Source organism: Lissotriton helveticus, chromosome 3_1 (assembly GCF_964261635.1).
Source record: "Lissotriton helveticus chromosome 3_1, aLisHel1.1, whole genome shotgun sequence".
Taxonomy (NCBI): Eukaryota; Metazoa; Chordata; class Amphibia; order Caudata; family Salamandridae; genus Lissotriton; species Lissotriton helveticus.
In genome coordinates, this window is record NC_136061.1 from 1,343,733,448 (window position 1) to 1,343,750,898 (window position 17,451).

General features: G+C 46.1%; 1 long non-coding RNA gene across 1 annotated transcript in view; it reads right to left on the reverse strand.

Moving 5' to 3' along the window:
• Positions 1-5,937: 5,937 nt before the first annotated feature.
• Positions 5,938-17,451, reverse strand: part of LOC144824968 (uncharacterized) — a 138,202-nt gene continuing 126,688 nt past the window's right edge. Inside the window, exons 5-6 of the long non-coding RNA XR_013609210.1 lie at positions 16,534-16,649; positions 5,938-6,398 (exon numbers count right to left, since the gene is read on the reverse strand). This is a non-coding gene — a long non-coding RNA (uncharacterized LOC144824968). The remainder of the gene's footprint in view (positions 6,399-16,533; positions 16,650-17,451) is intronic.

Consider the following 17,451-nt stretch of genomic DNA (forward strand, 5'->3'; position numbering starts at 1 on the left):
TCATCAAAAAGAACACCCAGGTAGGTGAAGACAGGGACTTTCAATAATTCGGATCCATTACAGGTGAAAACCTTTGTCTTGGCAGACCTCCCCCGTGACCCAGCCACCATTACGTGGGACTTCTTAGCATTAACCTTTAAGTCTAAGGAGTCATAAAGCTACCAAAGTGGTCCAGAAGCCTCTGAAATGACCTGACGCTTTACTCCTTGTATTGATGAGTTTTAGAAGTATTCCTGAACTGGATTAAGCCCCCATGAAGTGTTAATGGGAAGAGCGATGAGACCAGCATACATACCTGCGAACAAACTGATGAATATGCCTGATGATCGTGTGCTAGATTATTGCAAAGGACTAGCTGATCTGGTGCGCTCTGTGTCTCACCAGGTTGGAGGAGATGCCACAACGACACAGCGGAACCAAGCACATTACCTAAATCCTGGTGAGTGGGTCCTAGTCAAGAAGCATGTGAGAAAAACTTGCCTAGAACCCTGTTGGAGCGGCCCTTACCAGATCATATTGGTGAGGACCACAGCATTAAAGTGTTTTGGCTTACCAAACTGGATACATGCAAGCCATTCCTGCCTAGTTCCAAGTCCAATTGAAAGACCTGAAGAACAGCATCTGCTAAGTCACAATCAAGAACCAGCAGCTGAAATGTGCGAAGCTGAAGAGTCAGGAGTGAGGGATTCTGATGAACATTTGGATGATGAACAGCCAAGCACAAGTCAAGTAAAATAGACACCAGATACTGGGACAGAAAAGACTGCTGTTGAGCCAGAAGAAGGTGGGGTTGCAGTTGAGCCAGAGGAAAGTGAAACAGCTGTCGAGCCAGAGGAAAGTGAAACAGCTGATGAAACAGAAGCAAAACCAGAAGTAGGTGAAGTCACAAAGGAGCTAGAAGAAGGAGAACTCACTGATGAATCAAAAAAAAGTATAGTACCTATAGAAGCAGAAGTACAAGAAAATAGAGAAAAACAGATACAAAGGAGATTTTTCCTTTACTTTTTCCCCATGTGATCCACCCTGTACCATGTATATATGCTCTTTATTTTCAATAAAAATTACTGAATATATAAAAGAAATGGTGAACAAAACACAGAAGGTGAAAGCGTAGTACAGAAAAAAGGCCTAGAAAAGGAGACCATTGGTCAAGTGGAGCAAGAAGACTAAAGTATAAAATAGTAAGGAGAAGATTGAGGAAAAGACCAGAGCAAAGTAACGAGGTCTCAAGTCAAACAGAACAAGAAAACACAAGAGCAAGAATTCCATGTAGAAAGTACAAAGCTCCAGAATGGACCTACATCATACTAGAAGAATTTAAAAGTTTAGGTTTAAGAGAAGAACATGATAGTTGTGACATTGAAAGGGAAGATGCGAACAAACTGAGACCACCTTAAAAGGAACTGTAAAGAGACTAAGGTGAAAATTTGTCAGATGGATTTGAATCAAAGACTCAAGAGAGACCAAAAGGACTGAAAATAAAAGAAAGGGGTGAAGAAGAAAGCCATTAGGTGTAGGATTACAAAATAATTTTTATTTTTTAGAATTTTCATTTTAGAATAGAGTTCATATAGATTTTTTTTTTTTTTCAGAACAAATTTTATTGGGTTTCGGTTGTTGACAGAATATAAACAAGACACCGCTTCCGTAGCATCAGGAAGGCAGTGAAAATAAAGAGCAAGAAGATCAAAATATTCAATCAACGTTTACCCAAGCCCCCCACCCCGTATTCCAACCCAACACCCACCCCCCACCCTGCACGGTGTTTACATTGTCCAGAACATAATCTGAGGGATCGTAACAGCAGCATGTGGTACAGTTCACTCAGGGGCAGAACTAACAAGGTCCAGACTTGTGTCTCGTGTCGCTGGGGGGTCCAGCAGAAGGCCCCGATAATCCGCCCATCTCCTCCAGATTCGATAGTGTTTTCTAGGGCAGCCCCTGGCCTCAAAGATTGGACGTTCCAGGCCCATGTTGAAGTCCATGCCTCGCTTCCACACCCCCACCAGCGGAGCTCTGGGTGCCTTCCAAGCCTGGGCTATGTCCCTCTTGGCCACTGTAAGACCCAACAGGAGCAAGTGGCGTTTATATCTGTTACCCCCTACTTGCTCCATAACATGGAGGAGGCCCAACTTCGGCGTGCGAGGGAGGTCCCATGCCAGTACTTCCTCCACAGTCCCACACACCAGTCCAAAATCTCTGCAGCCGTACGCATCCCCATACCGTATGTAAGAAGGAGCCTATCGCATTCCCACACCTCAGGCACTCCGGGGAGGCTATCAGTCCAGCTTTCCACAGCCGTTCTCTTGTATAATATGCTCTATGCAGGTACTTAAATTGGATGAATCGCAGGCGCACTGCTATTGCTGCCCCCCTAGGGGCCTCCAGGGCTTCCCTCCAGTCCTCCTCCTCCAACCCCCCCAGCTCACCCTCCCAAACTGCCCGCAGATTATCAAGGGAGGGGGAACAATGGGTAACCAGCGTTTGGTATATGGTTGAAATTTTCTTTGTCTCCAATTCCCCCATAAATACTTTAGCTTCCAAAGGACTGAATTCCGGCAAAGACGTTAAGTTCGCTATTGCGGGGGTCAGGGCGTGTCTGAGCTGCAGGTATCGAAAGAACTGAGACTGGGGCATATCAAATTCTACCCGCAATGCCTGGAACGACTTGAGGACTGTGCCCTTTAATACGTGGCCCAGTGCCGAGATGCCAATAGCATCCCAACCTTCAAAGCCCCGCAGGGAAGCCAAAGCGGGCAGTCTCCCATTGTGCCACAGGGGAGTCTCACCCGTTAGCCTATTCCACCATCCCATGCGGCGGAGAGCGTCGCGCCACACTCTGAAGACCACCTGAGTGACCATCGGGAGTCGTTTCCGGAGAGCAGCCGAGTACAGGATAGTATGGAGCGTGTCCGGGTCCATCAAATACCTTTCCAGGGCATAGGTCGGGTCTCCCCGATCCCCATACCACCATTCGTTAAGGACAAGCAGGTGTGACGCCTGATAGTAGGATTGGACGTCCGAGGTGGCCAGCCCCCCACAGAAGGTCGACAGGAAGCAGGTACGGAGCGCCACTCTTACTGCTCCCCCAGTCCACAGGAATCGACCCAAGGCAGAGTTCACCTGCCGAAACCAGTGCGACGAAACTGGATACGGGTGGTTTTGCAATTGGTAGAGAATACGGGGTAGGGCTACCCTCTTGAAGATGGCCGAGCGGCCATAGACGTTCAGGGGCATCCTGGACCACGTCTGCATATCTGAGCGGATCCTGTCCCAGACTGGCACTATGTTACGGGACCATGACACTCCCGGAACGTCCGTCAAGAAGACACCCAAATATTTAAGGCCTCCCGCCACTTCTTGCAAGGCCGAGGCCCAAGGGCCCAGGGTCCCCCGGTCACCCAGGACCCACAATTTCGACTTCCGTACATTGATCCTAAGACCGGACACCTCCCCGAAAATGTGCATTATGTCCAGGACCCTCGGTCCCGATTTATTGAGGTCTGTGAGGAAAAAGAGCACATCATCAGCATAGAGTGCAATCCTATCGGATGGGCCTCCCACCCATTCCACTCCGTGCAATTGAGCGTCCATCCGCACCCAAGCCGCAAGCGGCTCCATAGCCAAGGCGAACAGGTAAGGTGAGAGGGGGCATCCCTGTCGGGTGCCCCGACCAATGGGGAATGAACTGGAGACCGCCCCCGCAACCCTGACCGCTGCCGTCAGGTCCGTATACAGCAAGTGAATGTACGACAAAAAGCGCGGGCCCAGATTAAGCCGGAGGAGGAGCGCCCGAAGATATGGCCAGTTCAAGGAGTCAAAGGCGCGGTCAATGTCCGCCAGTAAGAGGGCCGCAGGGATGCCCGCCGCCCGCACCGCTTCTACCACTAAATGCGCGCGGCGTATATTATGTCTTGTCGCTCTGTGGGGCATGAAGCCCGCCTGGTCCGCATGAATCAAGTCCGTAATATATGGGAGTAGGCGATTCACCAGAGCCTTTGCCAGTATTTTCGCCTCGAAGTTCAGCAATGATATCGGATGATAAGATTCGGGACTATCTTGGGGCCTCCCTGGCTTGCAAAAAAACACGATCTCGGCATGTCGCCAGTCCGCCGGCAGTCTGCCACGGTCCCTGGCCACTTCCAGGGCTTTCTTATAGCGCAGCCCCAATTGGAGATGGAACAACTTCATGAATTCACAGGGGAACCCATTGGGCCCAGGGGCCCTGCCCGTGTTTAGTCCGCCTAGAGCTGTTCCCAGCTCCTCAGCAGACAGCGGGAGGTCCAGTTGATCCCTAACCTCGTCCGAGAGCGCCCGGGGCGGAAGGTCCGCAAGGAATCTATCGATCTCCTCCGCCGGGAGGGAGTCCTGGGGGGCATATTGCGTCTCGTAATATTGGGCAAAGGTTTGGGCCAGGATCTCGGGAGCTGATATAGGATTTCCGGCGGCATCACAGAGTCCCAGCAAGGGCTGGGCTTGATAGGTATCCTGACACAGCCTATAAAGCATCGTGCTGGATTTGTCCCCCCATTGATAAATGCGACTCTGCGTAGCTAGCCAGTTCTGTCTGGCTTCATCTAGCAATAAGAAGGTGTAAGAGCGCTGGAGGTGCAGCAACACAGTCACCGCGTCTTCGCTCTCCCCTGTCAGACAGGTCGCCTCTTGGGTACGTACCTGGTCAGCCGCGTCCGCCAGGGCCAACGTGCGGGCCTTACGATTCGCGGCGCACCACGCTATGTCCACGCCCCGGAGCACAGGTTTCAGGGCCTCGCACAAGGTCATGGCATCCATACTCGGGTCCTCATTCTCTATCCAGTAATGCGCTATTGCCTCCCTCATGCGCGATTGGTAGTCATCGCGCTGCAAATGCCACGTGGATAGTCGCCAGCGAAACGGCTGTCGCCGCACACCTAGACTCAACGTCAATGCAATCGGGGAGTGGTCAGATAGGCCCCTAGGGCTGTGGGACAAACAGGTAGTCCAGACGAGAGAAGGATTTGTGGACCGCGGACACAAAGGTATATTCGCGGGTACATGCATGATAATGCCGCCAAGCGTCAATCCATCCCATCCCTTGCACCATCCTACTCAGTCGTGTAGTAGTATCTAATAACCGGCCTCCGCCGGGTCTACAGCGATCAAGCCTCCCGTCCATCACGTCATTCCAGTCTCCTCCCACAATCGTCAACACAAGCGGGATGTCAGTCCAGATATCGAACAGTCGTTCAATCAGAGCGTCTTGTAGTGGGGGTGGAGCATACACACTGCCAAAGACCACAGGCTCACTCCCCAGCTTCCCCTTGACAAACGCGTACCGTCCATGCACATCCAGCCACTGTGTGTCGTGTGTGTACGGGACCCTGCGATGAATCAAGATTGCAACTCCCCTGGACCCTCTCGTGAACCCAGCATGAAACACTTGGTCATACCCATACCTCCGCAGACTAAGAACCTTTGTGCCCATGAGGTGCGTCTCTTGGAGTAACAAAACATCCGCTTTTTCAGTCTTCCCCAATCGCAGAACCGCACTCCGTTTGATTTTGTCAAGCATCCCTCTCACATTCCAGCTCAATATACGCATCGTAGCATGCGAAAGGCTTGCACCCTGTTCATCAGCCGCCATCAATCACCCAAACCTTGAGAGTATCGGGCCACCAAGACCACACGCGCACATGCAGTTGCCCCCAAGTTCTCGTAAACACCGTGCTAGAGCTAGATCCAACTTCCCCCCCATGATTCCCGAGCCCCCCAAACCCCGGTCCCCCCCCTACGCCCCCTCCCCCGCCCCAATCTGTACCAACGACCCCCCCTCCAACCCCCCACCCCATACCTCAGAAACACTGAAGTACGTGTCGCGGTGCAGGCAATCACAAACCTCCAACGGGAGGTCTAAGACCCACTACACCAATGGATCCCACCCAACTACCCACTAAGTATCTAACAACCTCCCACCCAACACGTGGGAACGAACTCCGGGAGTAGGCCCGCCCTCGGGTAAGCGTCACCCGACCTACTGCCCACCCATGAGTAAGGAATTATGTAGTCCATCAATGAGTGGCATGTCCAAGAGCAGCGCCAGGCCTATTCCACCCAGCCAGGTACCTCAACAGCCCAGGATATCCGTTGCCAGAGTCAGCGTGAAAGTAAGGGTGTCAGGATTTCGACGGGGAAGAGTCCGTCTCCTCCGGTGCCTCGGCCGTCTCGTCGCGGGGAGGCGGGCGCTTCTGGGAGCGCGACCTCCAGTTACTCCTGCTGCGTGACCTTCTGGGCGGCTTTGGAGGTCTCCCGGTGGTCGACGAATCCGAGTTCCGCCTAGGGGGGGTATTCACCTTGACTCGCACTGTCTCGTCGGTCCATTCAAAAACTTCCTCCGGGGAATTGAAGAACTGGGTGCGGGACTGGAAGAGTTCATATAGATTTTTACCGATTTTTTAGATTTTAAACTAAGAGATTGTAGATTTTTGTAGTAAATCAAAATGGCAGAAACAGAAGTGACTGAACAACCAAAATCTAGTCTAAAACGTAGATGTATTAAAACCTCCTTATGTAGTGTTTTTCTATTAACAATTATATCGGTCCTGTTAATTGTAGTCATACCCACTTTTAATGTGAATAACGTCGGAAATAATACTAATGATGTGTCAATTGAAGGAATGAAAGATGTTTCTAAACAACCTGTGCATACTAATGAAGAACAATTAGGATAGAAGCATTCTCCATCATGACAAATCAATTAGTGATTTTTCGTTAAATGTTTTTGCTAAGCTGTTGTATGAGTATACTAATACTATGAATGGAAGTGATTGTTAAGTCTGCATGAAATTACCTTTGTCTGTTTCTGAAAGTATAACATACCATCACCTTTCACTAACATATGGTGTGTCATGTAGTGTCCTTAGTTGCCTAATTACATGACAGGTAAGCTGGAGTATCAATATACTGATAAAGATTTAGTATTTTCAGACATACCCATTGTAAGGGAACTAAATAAAGTAGTAAGTGTTAAGAATGCATGCTATATAGGAGAATTTTTCCATATGACTAAACCATTAGATGTAGAACATGCCTATAAAAATAATCTATGAACAAAAGGTGATAGGTCCATAAACACGTGGTGGGGGCTAGACCCTTTATAGAATATGTAACACAAATTGCCCGAACCACAAAATCTCCACAAGCTTCTTGAGAGGGAAAAGATCAATTTATTATGATCACCCTCGACACTTTACTTAGTGTCAATTTTTTAAATCTTTTTCAAGTTATGACAAGGTGTATGACAGAAAACAACAATACATTAAATATTTACACAACTATAAATACTTTGTACATACATGGAAAACAAATTCTTTACACATTACCAAAAGGAAAATTTCTTGCATCAAACATTACAAAAAACTAAGAATACATCACAAACAACATTAGAACAAACATTACATTCAAAAAATGAGAAAAATATAGAAAAAACCAATCCAAGGGGGAATTATAAGCAAATGAATGGCTCTTAAACAAATCAATACTGGACCAGCCGGTCCTAGTATCGTGGAGATGACATTTTATTCCACCCTATGAAAGTGCCGACGCGTTTCGAGATCAGGCACATTGTCGCTGATCTCTCATCAGGGCTGTTTTATTCTTTGTATCTGCAAGATGCAAAGAAAATATTTTACTCATCACTTCTCAAAACCAAACTTCTTTTAAGGCAATGGGCTGAGAAAGAAAATTGCTACATACCAAACTTGTTTGTAAGTAGAGCAGGGCATTAAGGCGTAAAAGGGTTTCAAACCAATTATTTTAAACGTGGCCAGGCAGGACTCCCTACAAGAAATTTTGAGAAGTTTTTGTACATTAGTAAATCAAACCAGCTCGTGGTTTCATTACTAAAGCGTAACCCAGTACTACTTAAAGCATACCTTGATGTTGTCGACTGCCGCCAACAGGCGTACTTATATGTAGTCTACCACCATACGGATAAGCTCCTAAAACAATAGTGAAAATTGTTTTAGTGATAGGGCTGATGATTACTGTATTCGCATAGTGCATGCATTATTAAAATACCAGAATGGGCAGGAGTCATTTTGCCTACCTTAATGATGTGTTTCTGTTCCCTTTTAAGTTTTTGAAAGTTTTTGAAAATGTGCTCTCAATTGCCCGTCCTGTGTTAGCGAAAAAACGAGTGTGAGCGCTTGTAGCTAAAAGTCTAAGCATTCAAACAGATTCTGAGCGTTAAATGGACCAAAAGCATGTCCTGGCAATTACCTGCTCAGGAATAGCAGCACGCCGCTGGTGCAATCAAAGTTTTCTCACAAGAAATGGCCGCGCAGGCACTTCCTGTATTTAAAGCCCACCTCCAAAAGAGGGCACGATGTAGTGTCCTCGAACTTGCGCAAAAATAAAATTATATTTATTATGTGAAGCGCATATAAGCGCATATAAAGTAGGGGCGTGCCTATTGCGTAGTGTCATTTTCAAAGACTAGCAGTATAAAACCTATTTTGTAACTGTTTTAGCTACGCGCTTGGTTGAGGTAAAAAAATCAAAACTTTATTGACAATTCGTATATAAACACTAATGTTGAAACCGGCCAATTTAATTTGAACGCTGATTTAGATCGCATATATGTCACAAGTACGGCGAGCACATTAAGGGTTATTATTGTAATCATATGTTGTATGCACCCTAAACAAACTTCATAACAGAGCATGTGGGGAGTCTGTAGGTGACACTGCACCCATTTTTAAGATTGCATATCTCTACCTGCCAGGCGGTGGCCACGCTTATTTTTTATACGCAGGATATATTAATGAGAGAACATAAGGCTACAGATTAAGGCCAGGGATGTCTAACAGATGCCAGTCCGCTATACTATGTGTCTGTGTCAATTATATGTGGGCTATCTCGGACAAGCTGTTAAGACCTGTTTGAGTACTGTTGTATTTCAAAATGAGATAAGCCTCTTTCTGCAGTAAGGCACGCTCAATATCGTGGCTTGTGTCATTGAATTCGCATTGAATAACACTGACCATTTAAATTCATGTTCATTATGGCCTTTATCACAGAAGTGTTCAACCAGTTTTTTCTTTTTGCGTGATCGATGCTGGCTGATTCTTTGGTTCACTTGTTGGCTGGTCTTGCCTATGTAAATTAGTGGGCACGGGCAAAGTATTCCGTAAACGACATTTTTCGTTTTGCAGTTGGAGAATTCTGTATGTCTCCACTTAGTGCCCTGATGGACAAATTCATTGCCCTCAATTGTGGTAGAACAAGCAACACAATTGCCGCACCTGTGATGGCCTTCCACTGGCTTTAGGTTCCATTGTGACAAAAGGTCACTTTTAGGTTTTGGAATGGTAGTATCGGCTCTAATCAATTGTTCGCCAATACTTCGATTTTTTCTGTAAGCGAAGATAGGCTTAGGAAATGGACAATTCAAACCTTCTAGTAGATGCCAATTCTTTAAAACAGCTTGACGCAACTTGTGGGTGTCGGGACAGAACGTTGTAACACACACCATTTTGTTCATCGGTGGGCGTTGCTTCAGCTGCAGCAAGCATTCTCTCGGCGTATATCTAGCACGTTTGAATGAGTGCTTAAGGAGCTTCTTAGGGTAGCCCCTGTCTTGCATGTCATGACAGAAAGATCTCGCATGTCTTTCATAATCAGCCACATCCGAACAATTACGCCTAATTCTAAGCAATTGCCCATAGGGCAGATTGGCCTTTAGATTGCGTGGATGGGCGCTTCTGTGGTGCAGAATGGTGTTCCTATCAGTCGCCTTTTTATGGAGCGATGTGACCAATCGTCCTCCTCACATCTCACTTCAACATCCAAAAACGTCATGCGGCTAGTGCTGTTTTCTATTGAGAATTTGATGCCTTGTGTCTTGAATTGAGCCACCCATGGAAAGACATTAGCTCCGCCTGGCTCCCCTGCCACAGGAGCCAGACGTCGTCAATGTAACGATACCACTGTAAAATTCGATCTCTGAATGGGTTGTTAGCTTCCACAAACTTCTGTTCGTATTGTTCCATGAAGAGAATCGCCATTTCTGGGGCATAAGGACACCCCATGGCGGTCCCCTTCACGTGCATGTAGTACTCACCATTGAAGGTGAAATAGTTTTTCCTAAGTGCTATTTCCACCAATTCTACGATAAAGGCAGTGGGCACCCGATGTGGTCTTTCTCTCTGGTCTAGATAAATCTCCATCACTTGTAAAGCCTCTTCTTGGGGAATTTGAATAAAAATAATCTAACATGTGGCTTGCATATTGAAGAGAAGTTATTCCTGGATATGGTAGAAAATAGAAGGGTAAGTTTCCAGAAGAGAGCTGATGAACAGAAATCACAGGCACCATCTTAGGCATTTAGAGAGGGAAATTATGAGAAGGGTGAGACATACGCTGCGATGTCCCTGGACAGGTCACAGAAAGGGAAACAATGTTTATTCAGATCAAAGCCTAATTATATTAATTATTTCATTGGCACTAGTGTGTTAGGTCTTCTAGAAGGGGATCGCAGGCTGCACCACAAATACCATAATGCTTTACACTGGGAGGAGTGGTGTGTTGTCCCATACTGCCCTGAGACTGGTCAGCTGACCAGGAAGGGAGGATCTTTCCTTCCTAGTCCCGCACTTCTGTTGGATTCCTCGTCGTGTCAAGCTCCCCCTTCGGTGATCCCGGCAACTTCCCCATGGATCCTGTCAAGCCCCTCACTCACTGCCCGCCCTCCTGATTCCTCGTTGGATTTTCACTGCTGTTCGTGTTTCCTACCGGACTGCCCGCTGAAGCACCCTGCGTGTCGGGGTCGGGTTTCTGCTTAACCTTGGAACTGCTCGGCTTGATTAGGTCAGGTGCTATCTTGGAGTTTTGTTTGCGCTTTGTATACTTCTTGTTTCTGAGAGGTGTGTCCCCGTGAAGGCAACGGGTCGACGCGTTCCTGTTTTGTTTTCCATTCTTTTTGCACAGCGTCTGGAAAACTTTATTGACTCCTCCGCGCATTCCACGAACAGTGTGTGAGAGACGCTGCTCTTTCTCTTCTCTTAGGCAGACGCTTGCTCAGAGTACATTTCATAAGCTGGGACATATCTAGTGCTATTTGCCGCCATAACCAGCCCTCGTGGTCCTTTTGGAAATTGGCCTCAATTGTTCTTTTGGAAATCATTTTTTTGTGTTATTGCTCCAAACCACCGGATATTGATTGGTGTTTGTTCTTTCTTCGTTGGAACTATTGGAACCTGTTTTCTGTTAGAGACCAAGTCGCTACTATTGGGTCACCGTTACTAAAGTCCTGCTGCATTGATGTTAGGGGTAAGTGTGGGACATCACACACACCTTAGTATTTCTAGCGGGAAAGTTACTGGGTACATATACATTAGTAGAGTAACATTGTGCTGTTCTGTTTCTTATTTCCACTGCAGCTATAGCCGCCCCTCCTACCGGACAACCCCTTCAGCGGATAGACCACTGACTTGGTCTCTTCCTTTTCTGTGGTTGCCTGTTCTCCCTGCATAGTCCCTTGGACACAGTGGTGGAGGCAATCCTAGGAAAGGTTGAGGCACCAGCTTCGCTCCTGAGGTATTGGACTTCTGTCTGGATACACCCTGAACTTGACAGAAAGCCTAGCCCACGATACATAAGCCTCCCGAGTGAAGTGTTAGAATGGATGAAATAATGCAGGGGGAATCGGCTGATAGCACCATGAGAGAGCTAGCAGCCGCGGTAGTAAACCTTCAGACGGAATTGAAACTAATAAAAGGGGAACATCAACGCTTAGTGTCAGAAAATGCAGTACTGAAAACACAGCGAGATATTACCAGTAAGATACCAGACACTACACCTAAATGTAAACGTAGTTATATACAACCTGCACACTTTTAGGTCCCTCACGTAAACACTACGTCCACTGTCCCCGAGGCGGGGTCCTCTCCTGTTAATGTCACAGTGGTTACACCCCCACAAACCCCTTTAGCTATGCCTGAACGATTCTGTGGAGATAGTTCTAAATACGGAGTATTTATGAACCAATGCCATTTGCAACTTTTATGTAGAGCCACTTCTTTTTCGGATGATGCTGCTAAAGTTGCATTCATTATTTTGTATTTAAGTGGGAATGTTGCCTTATGGGCCGTAACATTGGTTGAAAACGATGACCCTATCTTGTACAATCTTGTTTTATTTAAGGATAGAATGAGAAGTCTGTTCGCCCGGCATTCCTATATGCAGGCCAGTGACAATGAGCTACTCAACCTTAAGCAAGGATCCAAAGACTTATTAACATATATCACAACCTTTAATAGGCTAGTGACCGAAACCCAATGGCCAGAGGAAAAAAGAACATCCCTGTTCTATAGAGGCCTCAAGGACGAGCTTAAAGATATACTATCCCAAATAGTAGATCCACCTGAAGAATGCTCTGCCTTCATGGATTTAGTAATAAAGCTAGAACACCGTTTACCTGAGCGAAAAGGTGAAAAAACTAAGGGAGAATATACCCGCATCTTTCTGAATCGAAATGAAAAGAAAGAGCCCGAAAACACTTCTGAACCTATGCAAATAGGAAGCATTAGAGGACCGCTGTCTTCTGAAGAAAAGGAGAAGCGGAGGAAGCTGAACCTCTGTTTATATTGTGGAAAAGGGGGTCATTTTGCGAGAGAGTGCCCTGCAAAACCAAAGCCGAATGCAAGAGACACTACTGTTAAAAGTGGGCGAGTCTCTACGTCGGAAAACTGATTGACTTGGAGAGAAGTGAGGTCGCTCCTCCAAGTCCTGTGTTACTAAAGACCTCCCAACATTTAGGCCACACATGGACCTCAGTCCCAAAACCATTTGCTATAAATGTGATATTTGTACTACCTTCGCAAAAAAGACATACGATGGCGATACTATTGGATTCAGGAGCTACAGGAAATTTCTTAAACATAGCGGTAGCAAAAGACTTGGGGTTGGAATTCATCCCCAAAAAACATCCTGAGACGGTCAGAGCAGTTGACGGAACTGAACTGTCCTCTGGTTTAATATCTTTTCATACATCAGAAATCATCCTTTTGTGTGATAACGGACACCCAGAAACGGTATCTTTTGATCTTATCGATACTCCAACATTTGGAGCCATACTAGGGGTTCCTTGGCTTCAACTACATAACCCCCTTATTGATTGGGTAGCCAGAACAGTAACTCTAAGATCTTCATATTGCCTCACCCATTGTTACCAGGACATGACTCATTGGCACACTCCTGTATATTGTGCGCTTTCTATAATCGATGGTGCCTCCCTCCCTGAAGTATATCAACCATATGCAGAAGTGTTCGATGAAGCAAAAGCAACAGTTTTGCCCCCCCCACAGATCCTATGATTGTAGGATAGATTTGGTCCCAGTGGCCGACCTACCTGTCAGTCGTGTATATGCCCTCACAGAACCTGAGACGAGTTATCTTTATGAGTATCTCCAAGACATGTTGAAGAAGGGATTCATACGTCATTCAACCTCCCCGGTTTCTTCCCCTCTTTTTTTTATTCCGAAAAGAGAAGGGGGCCTTAGAGCCTGCCTAGACTATCGCGCCCTAAACAAGGTGACAGTAAAGAATAAGTACCCTCTTCCCCTCATCTCCAACCTGTTGGATCAGGTGCGTAAGGCCACAGTGTTCACAAAACTCGATTTAAGAGGGGCTTACCACCAGATCCGCATAAAGGAAGGAGATGTGTGGAAGACGGCTTTTCGTACTAAGTTTGGGCTGTACGAATATTGTGTAATGCCTTTTGGCTTATGCAATGCGCCTGCAGCGTTTCAATTTTTTATTAATGAAATCCTAAGGGACTACTTGGATGTGTTTGTAATCGTCTATATCACAGCTTTCCAAACTTTTCATGTTGGTGACACACCTTTTTATGAAAATGTTTTCAGGGACACGGTAACGGGAGCGAGTGAGCGCAGCGAGCTAGCCTGAACCACCCACAACCCCACATACAACCCACACATACAACCCCCCCACACACATACAACCCCCCAGACACACACATACAACACCCCCACACACAACCCCCTCACACACAACCCCTCACACACAACCCCCCACACATCCCCCCACACACACACCCACACAACCCCCCACACACAACCCCACCCACACAACCCCACCCACACATCCTCACACACACACACACACACACACACACACACACACACGCACACACACACACACACACACACACACACACACACCATCAACTGTTCTTTTTGTATTTGTCACCCCGAGTGGGCCGGGTAAGCCCAGACGTGGGTCCCGTCCTATCCATGCCACTGGAGTCCAGCCATCCTGGCTGATGAGGGGTGATACCCCGAAACTGGTCCTAGGTTGTTTGGTTCCAGTCCAGGGAGGGCCTGGCCTGGCAGTTGGAGCTAGACTGTTTCCATTGGGTGCAGGGTCAAGACTGATTTGCATATGGCTGGGTTCAAACTGGAATGGCATGGTGAGCAAAAATACCATGGATTTAGGCCAGATCTCTGTACTGGGGTGAATGTATGACATTGTTCTGCATTCTGTCCATCAATTGTTCTTTTTGCACTTTTCCAAGGGCTAAGCTCATCAATTTTCAAGTTAATATATTTCAAAATTGTAATACTTCATGTTGATAAGACAAAATATTATATTGGCTGCGCTCTACACTTGTGATTATAATGCTCCCCTATGAATAAAATGTGATTTCCATACATCAATCATATAAACTAATTATGAAGGAAATTCGAGCTTATCATTTGCAAACGTTTCAAGGGGATGTACTTATCCTATGTAAATGTTCACTGCAAATGATTTCAACTGCACCCACTTATCACACGTGCGTTTTTGGCCGAGCAGGAAAAAACAAGCAGAAGTCTTATAGATTAAGAGCAAAAATTCAAACTGTAACAAATTGACAATGTTAGACATGAGTACCCTCTTCGAAGACACAACCAGAATTAACTGGCGCTCTTTTCATAAAAGTTTCTAATGTGTCAAAAATCCACGGTAGCATCTGGGCCCAGCAGAATCCATCTGTAAGTGGTCGGCTCTGATTTTACCTAAAGGGCACAAACTGAAACGACCGTGTTAAAAAGAAGAATGGCAAGTTGAGGATGACCTTCGAGTACATGTGAATTTATCTGCCAATGTAACTACAAATTGGTAAACAAGGCGCTATATAATTTCTCTTTCTCCCCTTCTGACTGAAATATTGGATTTTATCACTGCATAGCCCTAAAAAGATATAAACTGTTGATGGAACCATGGAACTGCATTTCGTTTTCCAGAGAAGTACAGTACACAAATAAAGACAGAACACAAACACAAGATGCTAGTGGAGTCTATTGTTTGACATTCCAAGCACCCTGCCCCTTCAGCCTGCGATGAGGATTAGAACATTTTCCCCCAAATGGGTTTTTTAAGTTTCTCTTCTGTTTGTCCTGTCCAGGGCTCAAACAAGACAGATCGCCGAGATTACAGTAATTACAACCGCAGCGTGAGCTCCAAACACGCGCTAAATGAAACATCAGCACGTCAATGGACAGATAAACACCCCCCACCCCCCGGCAGCCCGACAAGCGCGTGGGGCGCGACACAGTAACGTGTCGCGCCACACAGTTTGGAAAGCTGTGGTCTATATAGATGATATTCTTATTTACTCACAGAACATGGATGAACATGTGAAGCATGTACAGCTGATACTAAAAAGACTGCAAGAAAATTACCTTTTTGCCAAATTAGACAAGAGAATTTTTCATACACAGAAAGTGGCATTCCTGGGATTTATCATATCTCCTGAGGGAATACACATGGACCCAGCTAAAGTCTCTGCCATAGTCGATTGGTCTAGTCCCACCTCGGTCAAAGAAGTACAATCCTTCCTAGGGTTCTCTAATTTCTATAGGAGGTTCATTTGTCATTTTTCAGACCTCATCACGCCCATCACGAGACTTCTAAAGAAGGGTGTTGAATTCAAATGGGATGCCGAAGCAGAGAAGGCTTTTCATGCTCTAAAAAAACAATTTATCACTGCACCCATAGTCAAACATGCTGATGAAATTCAACCTTACTTTCTGGAAGCAGATGCTTCACAATATGCGGTGGGGGGGGGGGTTTATCCCAGCAAAATCAAAACACAGGCGTCTTACACCCTGTGGATTATTTCTCCAAGACCTTGTCCCAAGCAGAACAGAATTACACCATAGGGGAAAGAGAATTGTTAGACATTAAGCTAGTGTTCCAAGAGTGGCGTCATTACTTGTTAGGATCCCCTCATGTTATCACAGTCTACTCTGACCTTCGCAATCTGCAATACTTCCGAACGGCCAAGGCCCTAACTCCTCGACAAATGAGATGGGTTTCCTTTTTTGGAGAATATGACTTTCAGATACACTTTAGACCTGGAGTAAAACAGGGCAAGGCTGATGCCCTATCTCGTTTGGGCAAAGAACATAAGTGGTCGATCGAATTCCCTGTTCCCATCATTCCAGAAGATCGAATAGTGGCTATTGGGGAAAAGGGTATTGATTCTCATACCTTGATGACACATCTCGAACAGGTATACTCCTCCATAGATCGAGAAGAATGGGTAAGAAACCCTTCCAACACCATCGCAGATAATCTCTTCTTTCATAAAGGCAAGCTATTTCTTCCTACAAAAGAAGAGCAAAACTTGATCATTCAATGGAGTCATGCTCTTCCTCTTGCAGGACATCCAGGTGAAGAGAAGACGAGATTGATATGTCAGAGGTGGTTTTGGTGGAAGGGTATGACAAAAGACATTGCCGCTTATGTATCTGCTTGTCCCACATGTGCCCGACAAAAATCTTTACATTGTGCCCCTGCAGGTCTTCTACAACCCCTACCAGTGCCCAACAGTCCTTGGTCTTCCATTAGCATGGACTTTATCACTGATCTCCCCTTGACTCGAGGATTCACTACTGTATTGGTAGTGGTGGATTTATTGTCCAAGATGGCACATTTCATCCCTTTGAAGAAAATCCCCACAGCCTTAGAACTCACTGAAGTTTTCATACAGAACGTAGTAAGGTTACATGGGTTGCCTTCCATTATCAGATCAGATAGGGGCCCTCAATTCTTTTTCAAATTTTGGCAAAATATGTGTCTTGCCGTTCACATCGACCATCGACTATCATCCTCCTATCATCCCCAAACAGACGGGCAAACAGAGAGAACTAATTAAACCCTGGAACAATATTTGAGATGTCTGATTACTACCATTACTGGAGATTGGGTTCAAGCTTTACCACTAGCGGAGTTCGCCTATAACAACTCCACGCACTCTGCATCCAAAACCTCCCCTTTTTATTTCTCCACAGGATATCATCCTAGATTTCTTCCATTAGACCTTCCCCCTTCATTGTCACACATACCAGCAGTAGCAGACCACCACAAACATTTATTGAAGATTTGGGAACAAGCTAGAGAAAGCCT